This window comes from Onychomys torridus, chromosome 10 (genome assembly GCF_903995425.1).
Source record: "Onychomys torridus chromosome 10, mOncTor1.1, whole genome shotgun sequence".
In the NCBI taxonomy this organism is placed as follows: Eukaryota; Metazoa; Chordata; class Mammalia; order Rodentia; family Cricetidae; genus Onychomys; species Onychomys torridus.
Window position 1 is genome coordinate 41,692,008 of NC_050452.1, and position 25,915 is coordinate 41,717,922.

A 25,915-nucleotide genomic window follows, 5' to 3' on the forward strand; every position below is an offset into this window, starting at 1 on the left:
AGTCACTATGGCAGTATGGTTGTGGAGAGAAACTGGCAAACTAATTATGAGTTCACCATTTAGCCAGAACAGAGAGAATGGTCTATCAAAGGAAAGCGTGATTGGCAGTAACCACAATACTACCTATAGACAAGTCCATTTATTTTAGCATGCACCCAAGAGAGTCTTAGCCCAAGCAGAAGTTTAAGATCTGGAGTGAAGATGAGGTGCTTAACTGGAATGATACTGGACAGGCAAAAGATCATCTGGGCAATGATGATAGCAAGAATGAGAATATTTAAAGGCTTTTCGGATGTAGCAACAAAAAGACAGCAATATGATGCATCTTACCAACTTGATTTTATGCTCAGTTGCCAAATAATAATTTAATATACAAGATAAACAAATTCATGGAAGAATTTAACAATTTATAATGCCTGGATTTATTACTCTTCCTCACATAAAAACATTTTACATCCCAACTGAAGATTTCTTAGGAATAAATCAGCAAATGCAGAAATTGAAGCTCATGACAGGTAGAGAAAAAGATATTTTAGGTTGGTGCAAACAATTATGATGAAAGTGAGACATAATGCAGATGTACCCAGATAAAACACCGGTAAGATAATTTGATTCCAGGGGGAAATTACAACTTCCATATTTCAGACCAAATGCTACTCTAATAGAATGGACTTTTTTATACTAAATATTTGAATTCTCCTGGGAATGCAGCAAATTTTGAAAGAAAACTAGTGAACAACACATCCCCTAGTAAAGCCTTCATGAACCACAACATTCAAGTATCTAATTTTAAAATGCAGAGAGTTAGTATAAAGGGCTTTATCATGATCACTCAAAAACAAGTTTCTTTGACAAGGTTACATAAGACTGCCTTGAAATGACACTGAAACTATTTGCTTTTTACATGCCCCAACTGAGTTTATCACTCCCAATTGAGCTTATAAGTGCTAACTAAACTCATTCTTCTTCTGTATACCACACTGCAGTGGTTTCTCCAGTGCCAGTGGCTCCACTTTCTAATTCCTAATGGCAAATCTCATTTCTTACCATTAGTATGCCATATTTCCTTAGATACTATTCCCTCATTTAACTTCAACTTCATTCTAAATAATTACTTAATATTAAAATATCAAGTATGACAGCACATTAATTAGTAATTCTGGGTAGTCATGTGTAGTATTGCTTGCAATATTCAATGTATTTTCCACACTTTAAAATAGAAACAAACAATTTTATTAACCCTATCTTCACCAAATCTTACAGTCCTGTGTTGCAGCCATTCAACATATAACCTACCCCTTCTTCTTCAACCTATACACTTACAGTTTCCACGATAATTCTCTCTTTCTGCAGTGATAAATTATTATAGACTGATGTATTTCTGTCTGAACACATCCTAATACAGTTCCAGGGAATAATACTTTGATCAAAAAGAATAAAGGTTAGTGTTAGACGATCAGACCCCCACCCTCTGTAGCTCAGTCTTTCAAAGTAGGTCATTTGCCAAGAATCAATATCTGAGCAGCCATGTCTTTTCAAAATCAAGGATGAGAAACACAGGTGAATTTTGCTCTGTGGTTGGGGATTTGCATTCCTCCCTCAACTGGACAGCTAGGACTGCCTGAACTCCTCATATGGGCAAACTCTTTTGCTCCCTGACTCTACCTGGACATGAACTGCCCATTGCCACATTTGCATACAAACCATTTTTGTAGATACATCTGTGGAATCCTTGGTCTATAAGGAGCTGTCTGTGCCCTGTGATTCTCTTTTAATTATAGTTACTCATTCAGCACCTGTCTACCATGGGAAGAATGCTCATGGAGATGGGGCCAGTCCAACTTATCAACTGATCAACACAATACCTATTGTCAGGCATACAGTATTCATCACACATTTGTTAAATGAAAGAAGCAATATTAAAGGGGGTGGAGAGTAAAACAATTGCCACCTTTCAGCAGCATCTGTGAATCAGCCAAACATCCTTGAGCATTTAGTTTCCTTTTATCAGCCTGCATATTTAATTTTGTCATCTTTATTCCTGAGCTGAGACTCTAAATGATAAGCATCAAGGGAAATATTCACAAAAGGTTGATTGTGACTTACAGATATTAATAACTTAGGGCTTTGTGACAGAAGAAGCAAAACCTTTTCTGAAGCAGGAGAAGACATTTAATTCTAAGAAGTGTCTTCCTAATAAATCAGAGCTTCAAGAAAGTTAATTAACTGGAAAGCATATGCCTTAGAAAACCCCATTAAATCTCCCCTAGATTAAATGCTGATGAGAGGCTGGACCAATCCATGCATTTAATCTCTGACTTTGCATTCAATACTCTGGAACAGAAGAAGTATGCCATCACTGGAACCACCTGGGTACACAGCGATAAGAAAGATGTTAGAACAAATTCTCACACAAATGGATATGAGCTCCTGTCAAGGCTTTATTTCAAATGTGCTCTGGGGAAAGAAACTTAAGAAGGTCTTCCTGATGATAATAATTCAATAGAGATTTTATACTAAGGCAGATGAAAAAGGAGGAGTCTGATCGGGGATAAATCTGAAATGAGGTTGAAGAGGTTTAGTTAAAGTTTAGTATACTGTTCACAGAGAAAGAGTAGGATTGTGACTAAACTAGGTTCCCATAAAGATGTTAATCCCTTTCAAACTTAACAGAAAGCTATCCAAAGATTTTACCACAAAGCCTACTTAGGAGAAGAACCTGTAAATTATATAATACAGAAAAAGAAATGTAGTGTTCCATGCGATGCCTATATAAAATACACATATGTAAATATATAGCAGTATATAAATATATGTATGTATATACATATATTTGTATATAGATTGATAGCTTTAGAAAAAGGGTAACCAGAATGCTCATTCTCTTACTATCTAAAGAAGTGAAATAAAGTTGGGTTAGAGACAAGTATCACTGACTACAGTGAAATGCTCTATTTAAAAAAAAAAAAAAGGCATCGGTGCCCAAGGAAGCATCACTGAAGGCTCTCGTTTCCCTCCCGCCATGTCTAAGTCAGACTCTCCCAAGGAGCCAGAACAGCTGCTCAGCTCTTCATTCGAGGGCTGAGCTTCGAAACAACCAAGGAGAGCCTGGGGAGCCGTTTTGAGCAATGGGGAACACTCACGGACTGCGTGGTCACGAGGGATCCAAACACCAAGCGATGCAGGGGCTTTGGGTTTGTCACATACGCCACTGTGGAGGAAGTGGATGCAGCTATGAATGCAAGACCACACAAGGTGGATGGAAGAGTTGTGGAACCCAAGAGAGCCGTGTCGAGAGAAGATTCTCAGAGACCGGGTGCACACTTAACTGTGAAAAAGATCTTTGTTGGCGGAATTAAAGAAGACACTGAAGAACATCACCTGCGAGATTATTTTGAGTAGTATGGAAAGATTGAAGTGATTGAGATCATGACTGACAGAGGCAGTGGGAAAAAGAGGGCGTTTGCTTTTGCCACTTTTGATGACCACGATTCTGTGGACAAGACTGTTATTCAGAAATACCACAGTGTGAATGGCCACAGCTGTGAAGTCAGAAAAGCCCTGTCAAAGCAGGAGATGGCTAAGTGCTTCCTCCAGCCAAAGAGGTAGAAATGGTTCCGGAAACTTTGGTGGTGGTCGTGGAGGCGATTTTGGTGGCAATGACAATTTTGGTCGAGGAGGGAACTTCAGTGGTTGTGGTGGCTTTGGTGGCAGCCATGGTGGTGGTGGATATGATGGCAGTGGGGATGGCTATAATGGATTTGGTAATGGTGGAAGCAATTTTGGAGGAGGTGGAAGCTACAATGATTCTGGCAATTATAACAATCAGTCTTCAAATTTTGGACCAATGAAGGGAAGAAACTGGAGGAAGAAGTTCTGGCCCTTATGGTGGTGGTGGCCAGTACTTTGCTAAACCACAGAACTGAGGTGGCTATGGTGGTTCCAGCAGCAGCAGCAGTGATGGCAGTGGCAGGAGGTTCTAATTACAGCCAGGAAACAAAGCTTAGCAGGAGAGGAGAGCCAGAGAAGTGACAGGGAAGCTACAGGTTACAACCGATTTGTGAACTCAGCCGAGCACAGTGGTGGCAGGGCCTAGCTGCTACAAAGAAGACATGTTTCAGACAGTACTCCTGTGTACGGGCATAAAAACTCCAGGACTGTATTTGTAACTAATTGTATAACAGGTTATTTTAGTTTCTGTTCTGTGGAAAGTGTAAAGCATTCCAACAAAAGGTTTTACTATAGACCTTTTTTCACCCATGCTGTTGACTGCTAAATGTAATAGTCTGATCATGACACTGAATAAATGTCTTTTTTTTTCTTTTTTCTTTTTTTTTTTTAAATGTGCTGTGTAAAGTTAGTCTACTCTGAAGCCATCTTGGTAAACTTCCCCAACAGTGTGAAGTTAGAATTCCTTCAGGTTGGTGCCAAGTTCCATTTGGAATTTATTTATAATTGCTTGGGTAGAGAAGCCATTGTCTTCAAAAACCTTGGTGTAGTTAAACTGCCAGTTACTGTTGTGACTTTAATGAGTTGTACCATTAAAAGGGTCATCCAAGCAAAGTCATAATTTGGTTACAATAAAATGGTTGTTGGCACACCCTATGCAATATCAAAATTGAATAATGGTATCAGATAAAATAACAGATGGGAATGAAGCTTGTGTATCATTCATTATCATGTGTAATCAATAAACAATTTAATTCTCTTAAATAAATAAATAAATGGCATCAATTTCATTATTTTAACAGAAAGATGTGTTGACTTACTTTTTTTCAATAATGTGTATGGGTTTTCCCTTCCTGTAACTTCTTGAAGAGGTACAATAAAAACCCAAAATAAAACAAGTTCCAATCCCAGTTGTACTACTAACCACTTACCAAAGCACAGGTAATCTTTTAGAGTCTCTTTGGAGCATAACACAGTTCTGTTTGGTTCTGCTTGTCTCCTGGGATATTATCTGCTCCAACTTGTCCTTAGATTGTCCATCTTCCTTCCTCAGTGTGGTAGGATTACAGACACGCACCATCATATACAATTCAGAGCTCTAATATTTCATCTTGCTCTCTTGTTCATATCTAAATTTTTAATAGTAAAAATTAAAGTTATATTTATGTTCCTTCTGTCTTGGAAAGAGGATCATAAAGAATAGATGCCAAAATGTATTTCTTTTCCTGTCTCCCCCTCAACTTCCCCCATGGACATCAGTCATCACCTTAAGGACCTGAGGGGGAGCCCAGAGTTATGGGAATCTTTGTCCTGGCTCCCTAACCCACTATAGCTTCATTTCTTCTCAAGTATGCAGACACTAAGTGACTTAGATTCTGTGAGAAAGGCAGAGAGGATATTGGAATGGGTAAACTTAATGTCTTGCCAACATAAAAATTCAGTGGCAGACTTAGATTTGGGAGCCAGGTGTCCATTTTTCCTTCACACTAGAATTTTATTGTACAATAAACCCATGGTAGATTACCCAAGGCATTAGCAAATAAAATGAAGCACAAGAGAGAACCAGAAGAATACAACATCACTCACAATTCTAAAAGGTACATGTTTGTGGGACAACCTCACTATTATGGTCATTTTGTAAAAATAAGACCAAAACCATGTGGGGTGTTGAACTTCAACCGTGCACTAGGCTAAGTGTTTTATGTGCATATTAATCTTCTATAAATTTTCCTATTTTATAAAAAAAAGTAAATGAAAGTCTAGACTAGGCTTTACATTGGACTCACCAAATGGAGTGAGGTGGTGGTAAGAAAATGTCAGTGTATTAACATTATCTGTCAGTTTTCTCTTTTAGCTTATGTAAGGTTAGGACTGTGCACCAGGAATTTTAATCTCCCAAGTGGTTCTATAATGTAGCACAGTGTTTGAGCCACTGAATGGAATTATTAACCCAGGGTCAACCATGTAAAACCACACAGCTGAAATATCTCCACCGAGGCAGCCTGTCTAGAATACCTACATCTTCCTGAAATTTACCCTGCCTCTGTTTTCTGTGTGCTTAAAATGTATTTAACACTCACAGAGTCTGGCAGTTTCACAGGTGAGTCACACATGGCAGAAACAATTCTACTAATGTATCAAAAAATACAGTCCAGTCATTTGTAGAGACAGGAGCTATACCCAGGAATTTCTTGGTGTACATCCGGGGACCGTCATTCCTGGTTAGACTACCTAGAGTGTAATATGTGTCAATTAGAGTACTTAATGTACACATGCAAAAGGCAAAAATGACAGAGGAATGGTAGATGTCCCTGCTCACAGTTCAATATTGTTGCCCACAGATTGGTGTTTTATAGGAAGAAGTAAATTTATGCAGTGGCAATAGATTTTCTCAGGCAGCCATAGAAATTGATGCATAATAGTGATTTGGACACTGAAGAAAATTCTGTTTATAAAGCTTCAGATAAGGCTCGAGTCTACAACTCCAGGGCAGTGTGTGTATGTAACATATGCAAGACCTGGGTTCTTTCCTCAGTATCGGAGGAGAGTCGAGTAAATAAATAATAAAAAATAAATCTTCAAGTTTATTGTGCATAAAATAATTTCTAAAGTCTGGATGGTGGTCTGGAAATCATTCACACTATTATTTCTGTGGGAAAATAAATTCACAAATTATCTTTTGGGTGACAGCACCAAAGTGAGAAATTGTCGACATTGTATAAACACCAGATGTTAACATTATAAATGCTAATTTCTATGTATATAAGAGAGATGTCTTTGAAAATTTAAATGTAAACTGAATTTATCTGCTTAAAACAAACAGATGAATATATCTATTTTTTATCCTCAGAGTCCAACAGAACAGCTTTTAGATCTGTACTGTAGCATTAAAAATTATTTCTTGGAGTAATATTCCCCTATTCCAAGCAGATATCATCTGTTATGCAGGCCACATATGGTGCTTGGTTAGTAAAATGATCAAGAGTTATATAGGTAGCTACTGTCTGAATCAATTACTCATCAACCATTAAAACACGCCAAGCCCTGTTTGGACTTCCAGGGCCTTTGCACTAACTCAGTAAGCAGCTGTTGTTCCCTACTAGGCTCAAAGACTACAGATGTTCTCACATTTTTTGTTTGTTTGTTTGTTTGTTTGTTTTTATTTTTGGGTTTTCAAGACAGGCTTTCTCCCGGTTCTCCAGGAACTTGCTCTGGTAGACCAGGCTGGTCTAGAACTCACAGAGATCCGAATGCCTCCTCTTCCTGAGCACTGGGATTAAAGTTGTGTGCCACCACCACCCTACTGTTCTCACTCTTCGGCTGTTGTTCTCTCCCTTCTAGCGTACCCGATGAGCCGTTCCATTCTGTCCCATCAAAGTTCCAGAAGATTCTCTGCATTGCTGTACCTGTATTACCACAGGCAAGCTCCTGTGTGTAACTTCAGCTTGCTGAGAAGGACCAGCATACAGAGCAGATCTTCCTACAACACCTCCTAAAAGCCCAGTTAGAACTTCACCTTCAGAAACCTGTTGAGCAGATCCTGCTGTGTTTTCCTATTTAGAGAGGTCCCTCGACCTTCCTTCTAGAAAGTACCTGGTGTTACTTTATGCGGAGCACTGTAGGCAAGCATCAGCAACATCCAAGGACGGTTCCAGCATGTCAGTAAGGTGCAGATCCACAGAAAATCACACACCACAGTTGGATCCAGAATCCTTGCATTTTAACAACTTATTTTGAAATAGATAACACATTCATATTCTATAAAAGTAACAAAAGTTATAATAGTCAAAATGTTTTCTACTTTCTCTCACACACATTTAGTTCTCTCGAGAAGAAACTAGTGCAAACAGGTCTTGTATATCCTTCCAAGGATAAATACAGGAATATATGAAAAAATTTTACCCAAATAACCTGAAAAAAAGCTATTTTAAGGAAGTATTATTCCTGATGTTACCCATATCATTTGATTGTTGCATAAAGAACTTTATATTTGTTTTTTACTTTGGCAATTCATTATTTTACTATGAAGATATAACATCATTTATATAACTAATACTCAAACACAAAATATTTTGATTATTCCCAAACTTTCTCCATTATAAACAATGTTATTTAGATAACCTTATATATACTTCATGTGTATTTATATACATTGTGTATGCATAATTGTGTGTTTAAAATTGTTCTGTTCTGAGTGACCTGGAAAAACATATCTATTTCCTCAATCTTTCATCAACATAGATCAGTTACCAAACATTTTTTTTGGCAATACAATGTAGGACAATGTGATATATCAATATCTGAGTGTAATTTGCATTTTTAAACTAGGAGCAAGATTAGATCTCTTTGTTTTTAAAATCATTTTTTTTGTTTATTATATCTGTGTTTTAATTTTACACATCAGCCATGGGTTCCCCTGTCCTCCCCACTCCCGTCCCTGCCCTCACCTTCCCCCCAGCTCCTCCCCTCCATTCCCATCTCCTCCAGGGCCAAGACTCCCCTGGGGATTCATTTAAACCTGGTGGATCATTTTTTTAGTTGACAGCATTTCCTTTTTTGAGAGTTTCCTGGAATTATCTGTTACCAGTTTTTCTTTCAGATAGTTGTTGTATTGATCTGTAGAAACACTATCAACCTAGAAGGCTGGTCTTCTGTGAAATGCTTGCAGATTTCCACTTCACTTAATTATATATCTTTTGAATTTTCCTTGAAGAAATGTAAGCATGTTAGGAAACCAAATTTATCAATCTCAGCATGAGTAAAACATTTCAAATGACAATCCAAAACAGAATACATAGCTGAAGAGAAAAAGAACACACACCTGACTCTCTACACAGAAGAGAGAAACAATAGCCTGCTGGTCTGCATATTCCACACTGTATTAATGTAGATGCTGAAACAATAATACTACTTTATGAAGTAGCTAGCTGTTATGATGATCAAGAATCTGGCCAGGTGGTGGTGGCGCACACTTTTAGCCCCAGCACTCAGGCAGGCGGATCTTTATTGATTTCGAGGCCAGCCTGGGCTACCAAATGAGTTCCAGGAAAGGCACAAAGCTGCACAGAGAAACCCTGTCTCGAAAAAAAAAAGAATCTGTATGTTGATGATCAGTGTTTCACTGCTATGAAAAAATACCTGAGGCAGTGAACACATGGAGGAAAGGTTTACTTTACTTCATGGTATCAGAAATTTAAAAAGTTACTTAGCTATACTATTTCAAGCCTATAAAGAGATAGAACATCATCATTGTGTGTGCATGCATTGGAGAATAATGCTAACAAGCTCTTCAGGAAGCAAATGAGAGAGTGGAAGAGAGGGTACACATTATGCATTCTTCAAAGGCACAGCAGAGAGATTGGATAGGGTTTTTGAACTGAAGTGATTTATGTGGTGTCCAGAGGTTGCTTGTCCTTCTTCATAGCATGAGAGCTGTCTTAAGGACTTGTCATGGAAAGAGAGGTTCATAAGAAAGAGCTGATTCTATCAAAAGTGGCGTGGAATCCTCCCTGATTCACTCTGGGAAAGCTGTCAAGTGACTACCCAGATTCTAAGAGAGACAAAAGAGGTTCTGCTTCTTGATTAGGCATGAGAAGGTTCTGGAAGATCATGTGTTACTGAAAGATTTGGACTACCAGAAACTACATTCTTGCCTGATCTGTTCATGTAAATCTTTGATACACAGCAGGCAGAGTCTACAGTCAAGACTCACAGGCAGAGGAGGGGTTGACTAGATGGGGGACCTGTGTGGTTTTATTCTTTAACAGTTAAAAATTATCCCATCTCCAACATACAGAGCAGGTTTTAGCGTCTTGTCAATCACCTTGGGATGACATCAGAAGAAATAACACTTACCTATAAATATTACTTCCCACACAACTTCAGCTGATGATATTTGTCTACTACTGTTTCCTTTATCACTAACAGGAAATACTAAATTGTAAAGGAAATCCTCTCACCCTACTTGATTTTGCCCTTCTGCGGTGTAATCAGTGCTTAGTTGAAAAAAATAACTTAAATGAAAAATAACAATCAACGTGAAAGAATAATACTTCCAGGTTTCAATAGCCATACATTATTTATTTTGGCATGATTAGCATCTTTGACAAATTCCATTTTTGAGAGCTTTATATAAAGATTCAATTATGTTATATGAAACATATGTTACTCAAGGAAGGCTTCCTCTAGCTAGATATGTTACCAAGGAGCAGGCAAAGCTGCTTATTGATAATTGTGGCTTTTAGAGCATCAGAAGCAGCATATTAATATGAAAAAATTCACACCCAAATTAAATTAAGTAGTGAAAGTTGAAGGTGTATTTGTAATTTTTGCTATTATAGGTCAGAATATGGAGTAAAGAAAATTGTATGGGGCAAGGAAAATTACTGCCAAAGGTCATGATTTTAAAAGGGATATTTAGATGGTCTAAAAGCATTGAGGTGCCAATAACCTATGCATGTATCTTTTTAAATAAACATGGGAAGTCAGGTAGAAGGACAGGCCAAGCTAGGAATTTATAAAAGATAATTATCACAATCATCCTAGTCAATGTCTGCAGTGCAAAAGTCTCCAAAAGACTGGCCAGGTATGGTAAAGCAGCTTAGCCCAACTACTCTTTATCTTCTGTCACTTTGGGTGAAAGTATTCTAGTTGTACTAGGAGGTCTAATGGCCTCAATAGGAAGCACCTAAAAAAGAAATAGATTCTCATCACTGAACAAGTAGGTCATTGAACTCTGAATTTATGAAAGTCTGTGACATAGATTTGAAAGATCTGGGTCAAACACAATAAAGAAGAGACTCTAGTGAGTAGACCTACTGAAGCAAGAAAAGGGTTTGGACCATGAACTCATGTGTGATTTAATCAAGCTTTCTCTGTTATTTAGAAAAGGTTATCTTTACACTGATTTCTATGCTACTTCTTTCCAGATTAGCTTGAAAAGATCCAAACCTGTCTAAGAAAACTAAAAATTATTCCATAGAAACAATAAAAGATAGAACAAGAAAATGAGGTCAGGGTCCACAGCATGTTTCAGAAGTCATTTTAGCACAAAGAATGGACTTGATATTCAATGCACCCTTGCTCCCCTTCCAATAGAGATCCCTGTCATCAAGGCCTCGAAAAGATTCTGCTGTTCCTGAATTCTTGAAATATCTGAGTGCTGGCTGGAATGGCAATGGTAGTATGACTCTCTGACAAGACTGTCACTTTGGATGTTGCAAGTTGCCACCTCACCTTATAATGTTTTACACCAGCTTCAGTAATGGGGGAAGGATAATTGGGAACCGTTCTCCCAGCAAACCATGTCATCTGATTTTACATTTTATGCCCTTTTCATAACAAAAGAGACCATTGCTAAATCCCTCATGCTGCCCAGAGCTTGCTTTAAATCTACTGGAAAACTTAACTAAATTACAGCTCTTATACTGATTTTTTTGTGTGTGCCCTATATAATGTAAGTCAACCCACGTTTCAGTTTTATTTTGAGATTTATCCTCAGGTCAGCTTTTTCTGCATTATTTCATTCCATTTTCTAGATGCATTTCTTCCCAACAGCAAGAAGGTTGGGAATAATTATAGCATGAGCGGAAAATACAGAAGTGCATTGTTTCTCTAGATTAACTACACAGAACAGAGAAACTTCCTCATTTTCATGTAATAGTTTATGAAGCAGAGGCATATAACAAGCTCCATCAATTTCCATGATATTTCCAGCAACCATCTAGTTTCAATCTAGAGATGCAGTAACCTAGCAACTGTAGTACAGAAGCCTCATTCATGGAACCCAATGTGAAGATGTAGCTACAGGACTTTGAACCTAAATCATCTCATCAGCCATAAACGAATGAAGCCCTTGGGAGATTTGACCTCCAAGATAAGTGCATTTTTCATGATGTAGAAGCAGAAAGCTGCCAAGCCATAGCTAGTGATGGTCAGTTTTATAAATGGGTCTTGTATTCAAACTCTTTCCTAGTCATCTCCATTGGAATCTGGGTAAATTTATTTGATCACTCCCCAAGACTAAAAGGAATCCTGCATGAATTCCATCTCCTTGTTTCAGGAAATCTGACAGGTTCAGCTTCATATGAATTAGACTTTATAGCTGCCATTTTATACAAGTCCAGCAAGCCTAACGGAGAGATTGAAACAACATGTAGAAAGTGAGAGGAGATTAGAGTGGGAGAAAGAGAGCTTTTCCATTCAATGTTTTAACAGGGTCTAGTGTCCATCTGGTCAACCCAAAGGCAGCCCAGGTAAGACCAATTGCCATCTCCAGCCCAGGATACAGGGTATTGACCAAATACAATGATTATTGTTCTAAATCAATACATTTTGCAGCTTTTCATAAGGCAGATACATATGATACTAGTAAATACTGAATAACTGATACAATTTGTTGGTCTGACAAAGAGGCTCATGATGAGCTGAACAGTAAACTGCAGTGAACTGAGCTGCACTGTAAGGTCTTAGGCCAAGAAGGAAAAGCTCAGCCCTGATTACTGAGGTCAATAAGGGCTTTAGCATAGATGGGAACTGAAAAACATACTAAAGGTGGGAGTATCAAAAAAGATGAAAATGATGAGCAAATGTTATATATGTATCAGTTGGAAAGTCATCACATAAACATGGGTTTAAAGTGACTAACTATGAAAAGAAAAAAGCAAAGTAGCCAAGACGGCATCCTCTGCAACATGTTTGGCTCCAGATTTGAACTAAATGAAATCTGCAGTCAAATTAGAACTCCATCTTCCTTACACAGAGCATTCCCTCTGCTAAGGGAGTAAGTGTAATCTGAAGAAGAATATAATAATTATCTACACATCACACCATTGAATTATGGCTCTGTGCTCACTTGCAAGGTTGATTCTTCCTGAGAAGAACCATGGAAACATTGCTGTTTCCCTTCCAGAACCTAGAATTTACAGAAGCACTATAATATCATGTAGTAGGAATCATAAAAGTACTTGTTAATGAAACTCAACCCGAGGCCAGTTATTGGGGTGATTGCTGGAAGATCAGAGACACAGAACAAGCCACAGTTATCTCACCTTGCTAGTTCCTCAGCTGGTCTTGTTTCCTCAGGCTGGAAGCTTCTGAATCCTCCTCCACATGAATCTCAGCTGAACTGTGTTGCTCCAAAGCTTAGACTAACTACATGCTTTTTTCCTCTTTAGTTCTTGGTCCTCATGCCTTATATGCCTTTTTCTTTCTGACCCCACTCCCTGGGATTAAAGGTGTGGGTCACCATGCTGAGCTATTTCTAAAGTGTCCTTGAACTCAGAGATCTGGCTAGCTCTGCCTCCCAAGTGCTGGGATTAAAGGTGTGTACCACCACCGCCCAACTTCTGTTATGGCTTACTCTTCCCACTTTCTAGCCACCATTTCTGGCTCTGTTCTAGTGGCTGTCTGTTCTCTGACCCCAGATATGTTTATTTCGGGGAACACACAATATTTCAGGGAACACAATACCCACCACATTTCCCTTGTTTTTGTCTAAAATTAAAAAGGCTTATAACTAATACAAGAAAAACTATCCAATAAGTATATACAATATACATAGTCAAGATTACATTAATGATGTCTAGTCCATTAACATTTGATAGATTCAGGCAAAAAACTCCATTATCTATAATAATGTCCAGTCCAGTAACATTTGATAAAACTCAGACAAAAATTTTTCATTACTTATCCTATCTTTTCTTTTCATAATAGATTCAGTAGTCTACCTTTTGTCATTTTTATATCTTCTCCTTTTTCTTTTTAGAGTAGATTCAGTGATCTACCCATTTATCCTATTATTTCTTTGTCTTTTTTCTCAGGGTAGATTCAGTGATCTACCTCTTATCTATTTTCTCTTTTTCCTTTTCTTTTTTTAACAAAACCTCTGAATCTAATCTTCATGTTCAGCTTTTTTCCTGACCATTAACAATTAACAACTTGTAACCAATCATCCTAAACAATGACAATATCCAAAACTCATTAAACGACCAAAAACTTCCCATCCCACCTTTTTGGGATGTGGGCGTTGTTTTCTTAAAATTACTTCCATCTTTAGGGGATCCTGAAAAGAAAATTTTTGGGTTAATTGTCAAGTCCTGTATCATTTGTCCCGCCGCTGCATAGTGAGAAAGTGCAGGGCTTGTTTCAAGTCCTTGTTCAGGTAGTCTGTCAGGCTGGATCATCTCAACTAGTCATCTCAAAATTGTCCTAAACAGTTTGTAATCCAAAGTTGATCTTTCCAAGGCACTAATGGCTTTACCATAGTCCATGTGGCATCATCATTGTGGAGTCCCATCATCCTTTTGAAGATTTCAAAGTCACTGTTAGGCATGATCATGGTTCCCTTTAGATTTTTTTTTTTTTTTTTTTTTTTTTTTTTTTTTTTTTTTTTTTGTGCCTCCTCTGTGGTTTGGAGCAATCACAATCTCATGTCTGTCTGTCTTTCGGAACCATGAATGTTCTTCCCTAGAAGAGAAAGTCTTCACAGCAATTTCTCCCCAGCATTTGTCTTGCCAACCTTTTCCAAACTGACCTTTGCCGATGCTTTCTTGTAACACGCTGGTCCTGGCAATTCTTCTCTGAACAAGCAGCAGTAAATTCTTTGTTCCAGGTAGCAGCATCACCAAAGTCACCAACATGATGAGAAGCAGCCGGCAACTCGGAGCAGCAGTCACTGCCTCCATGGTCCCACCAACACTGTTTGTGTCTCTGCCCCAGCCGTAGCTTCTCTGTAGCTTCTCCTAGGCTGGCCTCAACTCGGGATCCTCCTGCCTCTGCCTTCTTCAGCAAATCCTACCAGGCATGTGCCACCACAGCCGGCCGAGTGTACCTCAGGCCTGAGCTGGGCCCGCAAGGCCACAGGCAAGAGGCTATTTCATGAATTCGTACCACGAACGTTGGGCGCCATTTGTAACAGGAAACTTAAAATGTCTTATGGCGCCAATATCACAGTTGAACTTTGAATTTTAATATTTCTTTCATGTTTATTACCAAATCATGAGATCAGCATGACATATGACTTTATCTTATACAATTATTCCTCCTCTTTTGTATTTAACCTTTATACCATCACCACTCAACATCAGTGAACACACACACACACACACAGAGAGAGAGAGAGAGGAGAGGGGGAGAACAAAGGAATGAATCTCAAATTACTATAAAAGTGTCTGATTACTGGGAGTATAGCAGACAAACACAAATCTACTCATTTTAAGTTGCATCATTTGTTCAATATCTGCAAGTTGAAGATATTTTTAAAAGGATATAATCAAATTTAAGACCGAGTAACAAAATCTATTCTTCTCTAATAATGAATAAATTCATTTCTATATAGAGGTCATAATAAATAGCTCCTGTAATAAGAGGGCCTATTGAATGAACAAGAGGAAAAGACTGTGCATGAGAAGACCATATATGAGAAAGCATCCCTTTAAAATGGGAGTAAGAGAAGGTGGGGGAATATGCCAGCCAGAATGAGGTCAGGTTACTTTGTGTAGAAAAAGTAGACAATGAGATTGTTTAAAGAGGAATACAAAGCCTGCCGTATGAGCACTGGGTTGAACAATGACAATTGTTGCTTTCTTAACAATGTGGATCCCAACAATAAGTGCCTCAGAAGATGAATGAAGTATTATTAAGATTTCCTTTTAATGTATGCTAATGAGAGGACCTAAGACTATGTTATCTTTATGAACACCTCTTACCAGGAAGAAAACTAGGAGTCAGCACTAATATCGCCTTGAAAAATTGACACTAGGACTAAGGTTGTAACCTTTCTTGGAGAGAACTGAGCATCAACTGCCATATAACCAAACTGGCTCTGATAGAACTTCGCTACGAGAAGGAAACTCCAGAAATTGAATAGGTGTTTTCCCTATTTACATTCTCTAGCTTGCTTTCCTGCTGGCTTATTTGATTTGTCCTATCTTGGTATGTCTTTGCTTGATTGTGTCTTATATCAAGCAAAAAAATGGCAACCACTGGAGCAAAAGAGAATTACCTACCAGAAGAGTATCCTCTCCCTGATGCTGAAACAGCTTCACAATAGCAGTGACTAGTCCTTAGAGGACTATTGTGAAACAGAAAGCAGAAAGCCCCAAGGCTCAAAACTGAGCCAGAACACATTGAGAATCAAATGCCAAGGGCATGATGTTCCCAAGGCTGCAAATTGACTCAGTTTAATTACCTTCTGTACAAGACTGAGGCCTCCCAGAGCCATGGTTAGACTAAGGGCTTGGATAGGAAGGCATTGCTAAAAATAAATGAAACAAGGTCAAGAAGGAGAAAAGATGAGCATGCCATGCAAAGGGTGGGGAAGTTCAGGTGACATCCAAGGCTCAACCTCTTCCCACGAGGTCATTTAGGAATTCTCAGTCTTACACATGAAAATACATGTAAAATTCAATAGTCCCAGAAAAACTTGGTTGATTGACTATCACACATTTTACAAAGCCTGATTATAAATTATGTATGTGCTGCAGCTAGTTCCAACACATTTCTGCTCTGTGGGCTTCTTAATTAAGTACAACACTGTTTGGATAATGATATTGTGCCACACAGATATGTGTTTATGTTATTGTAGCAGAAACAAATAATTTTAATACTTTGTAAGCAATGCCAAACTTATGGACAACTGTAAATTGTAAATAAAGTAAAGTAATTACTGGATTATTTGACATTAATTAATTTTCCTGATTTCTCAATGACACCCAAATGACAACAATATATTTCTTGACAAGGGATGTTCTTTACACAGTCACATAACAGTCCTTTAATCAAGAGATTGGCACTGTTCTCATAGTCTTCTAGTCCACCTCAAAGTCTTCCAAGCTCCATCAGTGAGCTGGGTTGGAATGGCACAATTAAAAATGGCCCATATGTATTTGTTATGTCTCTTTAGTCTCCTTGGGTCTGGGCCTGGCCTCAGTTTTTCCTTGCTTTTAGAGATCTTGACCCTTTTGAGAACAAACCAGTTGCTCACAGGATGTTACTCCTTAGTGTTTCTCCTTAATTCTCTTCTTGAAATCCATGATCAAGTCTGGCTTTCCCCTGGTTAAAACTGAAACTGTGTTTAACAGGAAAGGCATTTCATTATCCCAGACTGCGCACTATCTCTTGCTTCCCTTCTTTTGTTCCCTCTCTAGATCCTATTTCCACACTTCCCCCTTACCCCATGCAACATGGCCCTTCAGGGAGCTCTGTTTCACTAGACTTCACCTTTTCCACCTTAGGGGAAACCCGCCCGTGGGAGGCAGATATGACAAGAGTAAGAAGTGTTTACCCTGTGGAGTCTTCACTTCTCAGATCCTCTCTGCAGAGACCAGGGTTGCCTTATATTCAGCTGCACCTACTTGTTTTTGGAGGTGTCTTGCTATAGGCCAGAACATTATCTCTAAGAAATTAAAAACTGTTCCACACACTTGTGCTTTGGGGAGGTAGAAGCATAGCTAGTGTCATTTAGAGCACAAAATTTTCTAACATGTGTCCTTAAACATTTATAGAAGTGTAACTATGGGAGGAGAATCTCTTTCCAGGCCATCCTAATTTCAGTGATAACTGTATTCTGTTCAGATATTATCTGCCCCATCATATCACATACAAGGCAGCAATTCTCCTAAATAGCACCTATTTGTCACATGCCACTGTGACTTCAGGCTGTTATCTTACATCAGTTTCCATCTTCTGTTTCAAATTACAACAGCTTCCTCTTCCATGTATTCTTCCTTAAGACATTAAAATTCAGTTATCTATGTACCCTGTATCCACTACAGATGCTCATTGTATTGTATATTTTGTTAGCATAGAAGTCACGTTTAATATTTTGTGTATCTTCAGTACTTCATACCAGCGGGCAGGTGATGTGTCTTTTTCTACATAAATAAATTGATGCTCAGTGCAGTAAAAGAGCAAGTGTGGTTTTTGGTCTTTTGTTTGTTTGTTTGTTGATTCGACTAAAACTATGTGTTCCAGGCAGCAGTGCAAAGAGTTATAGAAAGGTACAGATAGGAACTAGGTATTAAAGAGAGAAAGAAGAAATGGAAGCCACACTATAGCAGCTAAGTCTTCCTACTGTTAGTAAAGAGCCAGGTCTGTATGCCCTGGCTAACTTCTAGTACTAGACCTGACAACTATGAGCCAAGCACGTGGAAAGTCCCAGGGAGCCCCACTCAGAACCTCGTATCAGAATTCTAACAGACAAAACCCAGATCGAACCTCAAACATGATGCGACACAAATGCAAGTCAATAGAAAGGGTCACATACAGGTGTGAAGCTGGCATCTGTGTTGGGAAATCATCCCTACAGGATTGTGGAAACTTGAACTTTAAGATACAATACAGTCTTACAAAAGGGTATAGAAACGGGAGTGATCCAGGTCTGTTCACACAGCAGTGGTTTAATACTGTAGGGGAACATCTCTTAAACCTCAACAGTAACTACCAACTATTTATATTTTCACAAGTGGCACCATTTTAGAATAAAAGTGTCTAGAACTAATGACAGTGTAATCTACCATTATACAATATTAATCACATTTATTGTGCAGTTTTTACTTCAAATGCTGGATAATCATTCTAAAACACCACAGTAAATCTTAAAGGCAACATTATTTTCACAATTATTTGTTCCATATTGATGTCTCTAAGGTAGCGAATCAGTGTGCGCCAGTCATAAGATTCATCTTGACAAGTATCCTTTAAGACAAGCATTATTAACATGGGAAAGTTTTCTTTCTGTCTTGGGTACATGTTATTGTTAATATTTCAGTGTGATTTTTTTTTCTTTTAGGAACTGTTAGCAGACCTTGTGGAGTAGCCCACCAGAGTTAGTGTTTGTTTTTGTTTGTATGTTTCCTTTGCTAAAATATTAAAAAGAATCATGAGAAACCAGCATGATTTTTATTTTGCAAACATAATACTTAGATAACATTAAACCTCATATAATCCATGTTTTTTGTTAATAAAGTTAATAGTTGTCTCTATTTGATATGGGTAAAGTCAATAGAACAATAGTTATCTATTTTATATGGATAAAATTAATGAAGTGATCTTTCCTTGTAGATAATATTTAATATTTATGATGGATTCAGGAGACTGCCAGATTCTGCCACTTCAGAATAATTTGAGCCACTCAAGTTTTCTATATGTACTTGATACATTATAATATAAGACATTCTGAATTATAACATGTAACACAGTTCACTTTTCACAAATAATCAAATGATTATTGTGACATTTTTGTTACATGCTAGAAATTATCATGTACATTTACCAAGTAAAACTTCACTGAACTGGACCAATTAGCCAAGCCTGAGGACCTGTGTTTTATCGCTGAATACTGTATGGTAGAAAAGAGAACAGAATCCTACATGTTTTCCTCTGACCTCCACAAGTGTGCTGAGGCATATACACATATACATACAAACATACATACATACATACATACATATATATATATATAATTTTAAAAATCTGTGAACCAAAATAAATGATTAAATATCAACTCATTTTCCATTATAAACTTTGAATTCTGTCAAAAAGCCACAAAATGGAAACTTTTTAGTAGTGTAATGCTGTAATTTCTAATAATATATTTATATTTTATCTTTATAGAATCATCACTGCAATGTGTTTATCTTGTCAAATTATTCTAGAAAATCTTATTTTCAAGAGAACTGCAGAAGCATTCAGGGTTATATGTCAGGTTTATTTTGAAATTCATATACTAAGGAGAAACAAAAGTCTTAATATTACCTTATGATAATTTGTTTCTATGAACCATTTGTAGACCAAGGACACATGTATTCCAATAAAAAGATTCTGATGTTTTAAGCCAATAATAAGACCCTGATTCAAAAGCTTTAACAAATACAATGACTTCTCTAGTATGAAATTCAGGGACAACTTGAACAACACTTCATTTATCAGTATAAAAAATAATGGATAGCTGTGAGTGCATGTAGTTCACTTATTTATTTTTTCAAATATTTGTTAATGAATTTCTGTATGATCCATTGGTTATCCAATATGTAACCCTTGCATTTGTGTTTACAGAGGTAAAAAGGGGGAATAGAAATTGTCATCTGGAAATAAAAGAACTGAAATGATAATAAAAGATAAATATTAAAATGAATAAATTAGGATTCAATTATTTCCATAGAGCAGAGAAACTGATTAATGCCAGTCAATAACTAATCTGTGAATTTTACTCTAACTTTCATTTAATACTGACTACAAATCACCTGTCCAACAGAGAGAAAATCCGATCAATGTCACTGTCAGTGCCCAGCTGGAAAGAAGTAAATCAGAAGACATCTTCCAACACACTGTGCTCATCAGCTGAAGACCTCTCAATTTTGTAACCTAGTAGAGCAGCCAGTTTCTGTCAAATTTACAAAAAAGGGATAAAGTTTGAACCCCAGTTTTATAGATAACAAAATGCTTCAGATATGTCTAATCATTCAGTGAGCAAAACCTTCAGTGTGATTGTTTATCAAAATCTTAAAAGTAGGGCCCAACATGTCAGTTCCTCAACTCTTTGTATTAGCCATTCCAAAATGTTAAGTTGGAGCAAGAGTATCACAAACGAAACAATGATTCTCCTGGACTCAACTGTGTATCTTAAAAATGCCTTCTTCACAATAACAACTCATCCACCCTGGCTTCATGGTCTTCTCTCTTCTTAAGCCACTTAGTGAGGTACATCAGAGTGAAGAGTGGGCAGAAATTCAATGTTTAAGAATGTGCAAGTAATAATGAGTCCTGAAATAATGTTTCAGTAAATATATACATATATACAATACAAGGCCCTTTCCTCTGCAGCTGATCAGTACAATGACTACAAAGGTGATCAATAGTCTAACTCAATGACTTCACAGGTGATCAATAATGACTAACTCAGTGACTGCATGGGTAAGGCTTCTGAATACTTGTGGATGGTATTTTTAATTTATTACATCATTCAAATAAAACATATCTATTTTAACTGTACAGTAAAAGGTGTCTTGAAATTATATTTTTTTCAATTCATCAACTCTTTAGATTGACCTTTCCAAAACATTAAGTTGGTGCAAGAATGTGTTTGTATATGTGTATGACTGTGTGTTTTCCTATCACTACCATCATAAACAAGATAAAAAATATTTTCACTACTCTCCCAAAACTTGCAGACTGTGTTATTAAAATTTCAGTCCCTTGGTGACACTACCCAAATTTCAAGGTTCCATGGCTCTATTGTAGGGTACCAGTGTTATAAATATCCTTTATCACAGAACACTTAGCCAAGCAATGTAGCTGAAAATCGTCTTTTCTCAAGGGTACATTTCTAATTCCATTTTGAACATACAGATCAAGAAAGAAACAAGTCAAACTGAATGGTGGGTTCTCAATTTCGTGTGTGGGATTGACACTGCCTTCATCTCTAGGGTACCAGTGCCCTCTGCCACTTGTTACTCTAGAGTGTCCTTACTGACAGCTGGTGTCACTCTTGACTATTTCTTCTTCATCCTTAAAATGATGCTTTATTCTGCACCCCTCACTGGGCTTTCTGCAGGTTCATTGGGCATGATTCTTCTGTCTCCCCATTTCAGGAATCTCCTCTACTCTAGCTCTCAATTCATAAGCCTTTGTACTCCAGTAGAGGTGGAGTCCTTCATCATCCAGTCCTCCTTCACTCGTTTAGTTGTAATAGTGACTCAACCATCATCTGTTTCCTAATGTGTCTTATCTCATTGAATTCATATTACTTAAATATTTCACTAGTGAATCATGAAAATAAAGTAAAATAAAAGACGCTTACTTCAGATTCTGCATCCTGGCTGTGACAGAAACTAGACAAGTATATGCCATTACACATCACTAAAAGAGTCATAGAAAGGCCATAGGGATTTTGGGCATGAGAAGTGTGCACCATTAAAACTCACAAGCATCCAGACCTTCTGCTTGCTGGATGACTGTGGATTTCTATTTTCCTCATGAATATTTTCTCTGGCAATGTTTGTGGTTGTTGTTCTTGTTTTATCTATAGCAAATAGTGAGTGAAACAAGTTTATGCATTATAATATACAGGAGTGTTTATGGCAGTCATCTTTGCCTTGTTAGTTCACTGCCTTCTCTAATTGTATCCATTCCATATTGGTTTTTTTTCTTTATTACTGTGAATCTACAATAACCAGGCCAAGAATCTTGCCACTCATCCCCCATCTCTCACAACTCATTGCTGCTATTCAGGTTGGACACTAAAAAGTTATTTTGCAGCTTTGGAAGTTGTAAACAGTAATGCCAAAGCATGCCCAATCCACCTGTTCAGTCCAGGGTTATTTCCCAACTGCAATCATATAGAATGCAGAGGCACATCAGTTATACTCACAAATCTTTGTGTTGTAAAAATAAGAAAAAGTGGGATGTGACATATTCTTTTTGGCAAGTTAGATTATCTCTTCAGTTCCTTAAAATAAGTCTAAATACACTTATTTAAATAAACTAAATGCATTTAAAATGTGCTTTCTTTTAGAAGCATGTGTAAGCATCTTGAATAATCACATGGATTTTAAGACCAACAGTGTAATAAATAAATATAGCCTCTAAATTCTAAACACTTAAGACAACACATACTAGGAGAAAAAGGAAAGTAAATCAAATTTGAGAGGAAACCAACTTCAATCTAATAACATTGTGCTGATAGGAAATGGTAAAATTCAAATTAATGAGATTTCTGATGTCTTCATTAGCAATCGCAAACGCTGTTAATTTATGTCAAACCTGCCTGCAAAACTAAGAAGCCTTAAAATAACACAGAAGAAATTCAAACACCATTGTGAAACCAAATAAATTTTAGGGAGACAAATGAGCCAATTTAGTACATTGTTAATGGTGCATGCCATTCTCAACATTGGACATTTTAGAAGTCAGGATTGATACTTAAAATAAAGACGTAGCAACTAAAAAATTATAAACACAAATCTGGTAAAATTCTAGTCTTCCAGGAGCTTATGAGAATGTGTGCGTGCGCGCGCGCGCGCACACACACACACACACACACACACACACACAGTCCAAATTTCAAAAGGAGAGGTAAGACTGTTTGGGGAATAAAGCAATATCATATCTTGGTAAATCTATTGACAATAGAAGAGAATAGAGCTACTGCCTTTCAAAGATTTATATCTTCTTACTCACTAGTAAATACTTCTTTTGGAGTTGGCATAACTTCAGGGTCTTTATGAAAAGAACAAAATAGAAAGAGATTTTTAGCATTATACCTATCACTGAAAGTAGTTTGCCAATTAAGACAAAAGACATCTAATTTCCTCTTTAAATATTACAAGAACACTCTGTAATGATCTCTTAGATCAGAGTCTATTTGGTAGGTCATGCAATTTCTATTAGTAATTCTGTGTAGACAGTTTTGTTTATTAAATATACATTAGAGGAAATGATTTCTCTCCCTTTCAAGTCTAGACTTAAGGCACTGCAGATGGATTCTTTTAAATATATGGAAACTGGCTATGTTTATTTTATGAATCAGAAAGTCTCATAACTCTCAAGACCCATAACCAATTTGTATCTCTAAAGTGACTTTTTATAAACTAGAATAAACATGCCATCTCTCTTTTTGCATACTATGAGCTATTTATCCAGAGTCAAAAAAATGTATTTGAACATATTCATTCAGAGTGGCTTAAAAATATATGACTGGATGATGCACACAGAGTGTCTATCAGTCAAAAAAATAGGAAGTGTTATGCACTCCATTTTAACCTGTCCCAACCCCTTGATTTTTACATATGCTTGTTTTTTAAAAAGTAATTTTTTATTAGTGATGAGATCCAAAATCTATTTCCACACTTGAAGAATAAACGTGAAGAGCTCCTAAACAATGAAAAAATTGCAAAGGGCTGCTGTTGTTAAAGGACCAGCAATCAGGGCTGACCACTGAGTACTAGTTAACCAGAGGATGTGCTTGTTCCCACAGAAGACTGTTTCCCCCACTCTCAGCTTTCTTTAGTTGCCTGTAGTTCCTGTGTGGGGTTGAGACCTTGTGGACTTTCCCCATCTATGATAGTATGTTTATTTTTGCTGTCCTTGATCAGCTTGTTTTAAGACAGTTATTTACATTACACAGATTGAGCAAGCTGTATTCATGTATTTAGGAACATGCACACACACACAAACACACACACACACACACACACACACACACACACACACACACACACACAAAGGTATCTTCCCTGGGCAGCTGATCTGTGATGATCTAAAAATGCTAGCTGGGAAGGCCATGAAACTGAAGTGGCATACCTCCACAGTCTCTGCTTCAGTTCCTGCCTCCAGGTTCCTGTCCTGGTTTCCCTTGATGATGAACCTTAACCTGTAAGATGTAACAAATCTGTTCCTCCCAAAGTTGTTTTTGCATATTTATCACAGTAGCAGAAAGCAAAAAAAAAGACATGGGGTAGAGTTATTTTTGTAAACAAAACTAGGAATTAGCTTAAGTTCCTCTTTCGGTCTCTCTATCTTTGTCTCTCTGTCTCTGTCTCTTTCTGTCTCTGTCTCTCTCTGTGTCTCTCTCTCTGTTTGTCTGTCTGTCTGTCTCTCTCTCATTCTTTCTCCCTCTTTCTCTCTCTCTCCCTTTTAATAAAACCAATAACGACTTGACCTTCTGGTCCTTCTGCCCCCAAATGCCAAATTTCTGAGATTATAGATCTGAGCCAAGAGGCCTAGTTTCTGTCATGCTCTCGCATCAAATTCAGGGCTTTGAGCCCACTAAACAAGCACTGTACTGAGCTATATTCCCACCAACAATTTTCAATTTTTCAGAATTATTAAATACCATAGAACAGCTTATCCACTGTCAACCACTGGAAATAAGACATTACACAGACAATGAAATAGAAGATCAGAAAAATCGTATGTCAAAAGCATAGCCTGATGATCAAAACACCATCAAGCAGTGTTTCATTAACCAATAAAATCTCAAAATATTCTCAGGGGGGTATATAAATAACAAATGCTTTGAAGGGTACACAAGATATGTTAAAAATGAAATTAACAGGATAAAATACTCACTTTCTGTTGCATAATATATAATTTTAATTTTTGTAATGTTGAAAATACACAAATTGCTGAAGTAAGTAATGATCTACCTGTGTTTGGCTTCCATGTGGAAATTATGACGATTTTGTCATAGCTATCAAAATCTGAGTTCTCTTGTCATATGTAATATACACAACTTCCACTTCTGTGAATTAGGGGATTACAGGGTATCAAACTTACTTTGTAGAAAGCCTTAAGGGTAGGCAATCTGTCTGGAAACTATTTAAGTCTTGCAACTCAGGAATGCCAGAGATAAGGACCCATAGCTGTGGCACCTGAAAGTTGATAGATATGCACAACCCCAAGCCTTTTCTAATGACCACTGAACTTGAGCTAGCCTTTGATAGGATTACTAGAGTTATCCAAGACAAATTATATACTGGAGAACTCATCAGTAGCCTGGGATTCACTGACAGGTATCTTCATTCTTATCATATGTTTAAAGAAGTTTGGGGAGAAGGGAGCAGAGAAATTAAATGAAAACTAAGAGGCTAAAGCCTTTGATTCATCTCAGTATTACCTCTCTGGAGTTCATGACTCCACCTGTTCCCATTATGAGAAATCATCTCAGAGACAGTAAGAACTCAAATCACAAATCTTTCAAAAGTTTATAATGCAGCTCATAGTCAGAGAGAAAGAACGCAACCCTCTGTGGCTTCTGACACTTACATTGAGAGTGGCTAATAAAAGGTATTCTGCACATGGAACGTGCTGTTTCTATAAATATTTATTTATACACATCCAAGGGAAAGGTCAGAGTGAAAGGCAAAGAGAAATGAAATATAGCCAGAGTAAAATCTAAGTATTACTGGACTATAAAATGGAAAAAGAGAAATGCACAAACTGCAAGCATGACATTCTGGATTCATTC

General features: G+C 37.4%; 1 pseudogene; it reads left to right on the plus strand.

The window, feature by feature from the left end:
* The first annotated feature begins 3,022 nt into the window (after nt 1–3,022).
* Nucleotides 3,023–4,068, plus strand: LOC118592535 (annotated as a pseudogene).
* Nucleotides 4,069–25,915: the final 21,847 nt, after the last annotated feature.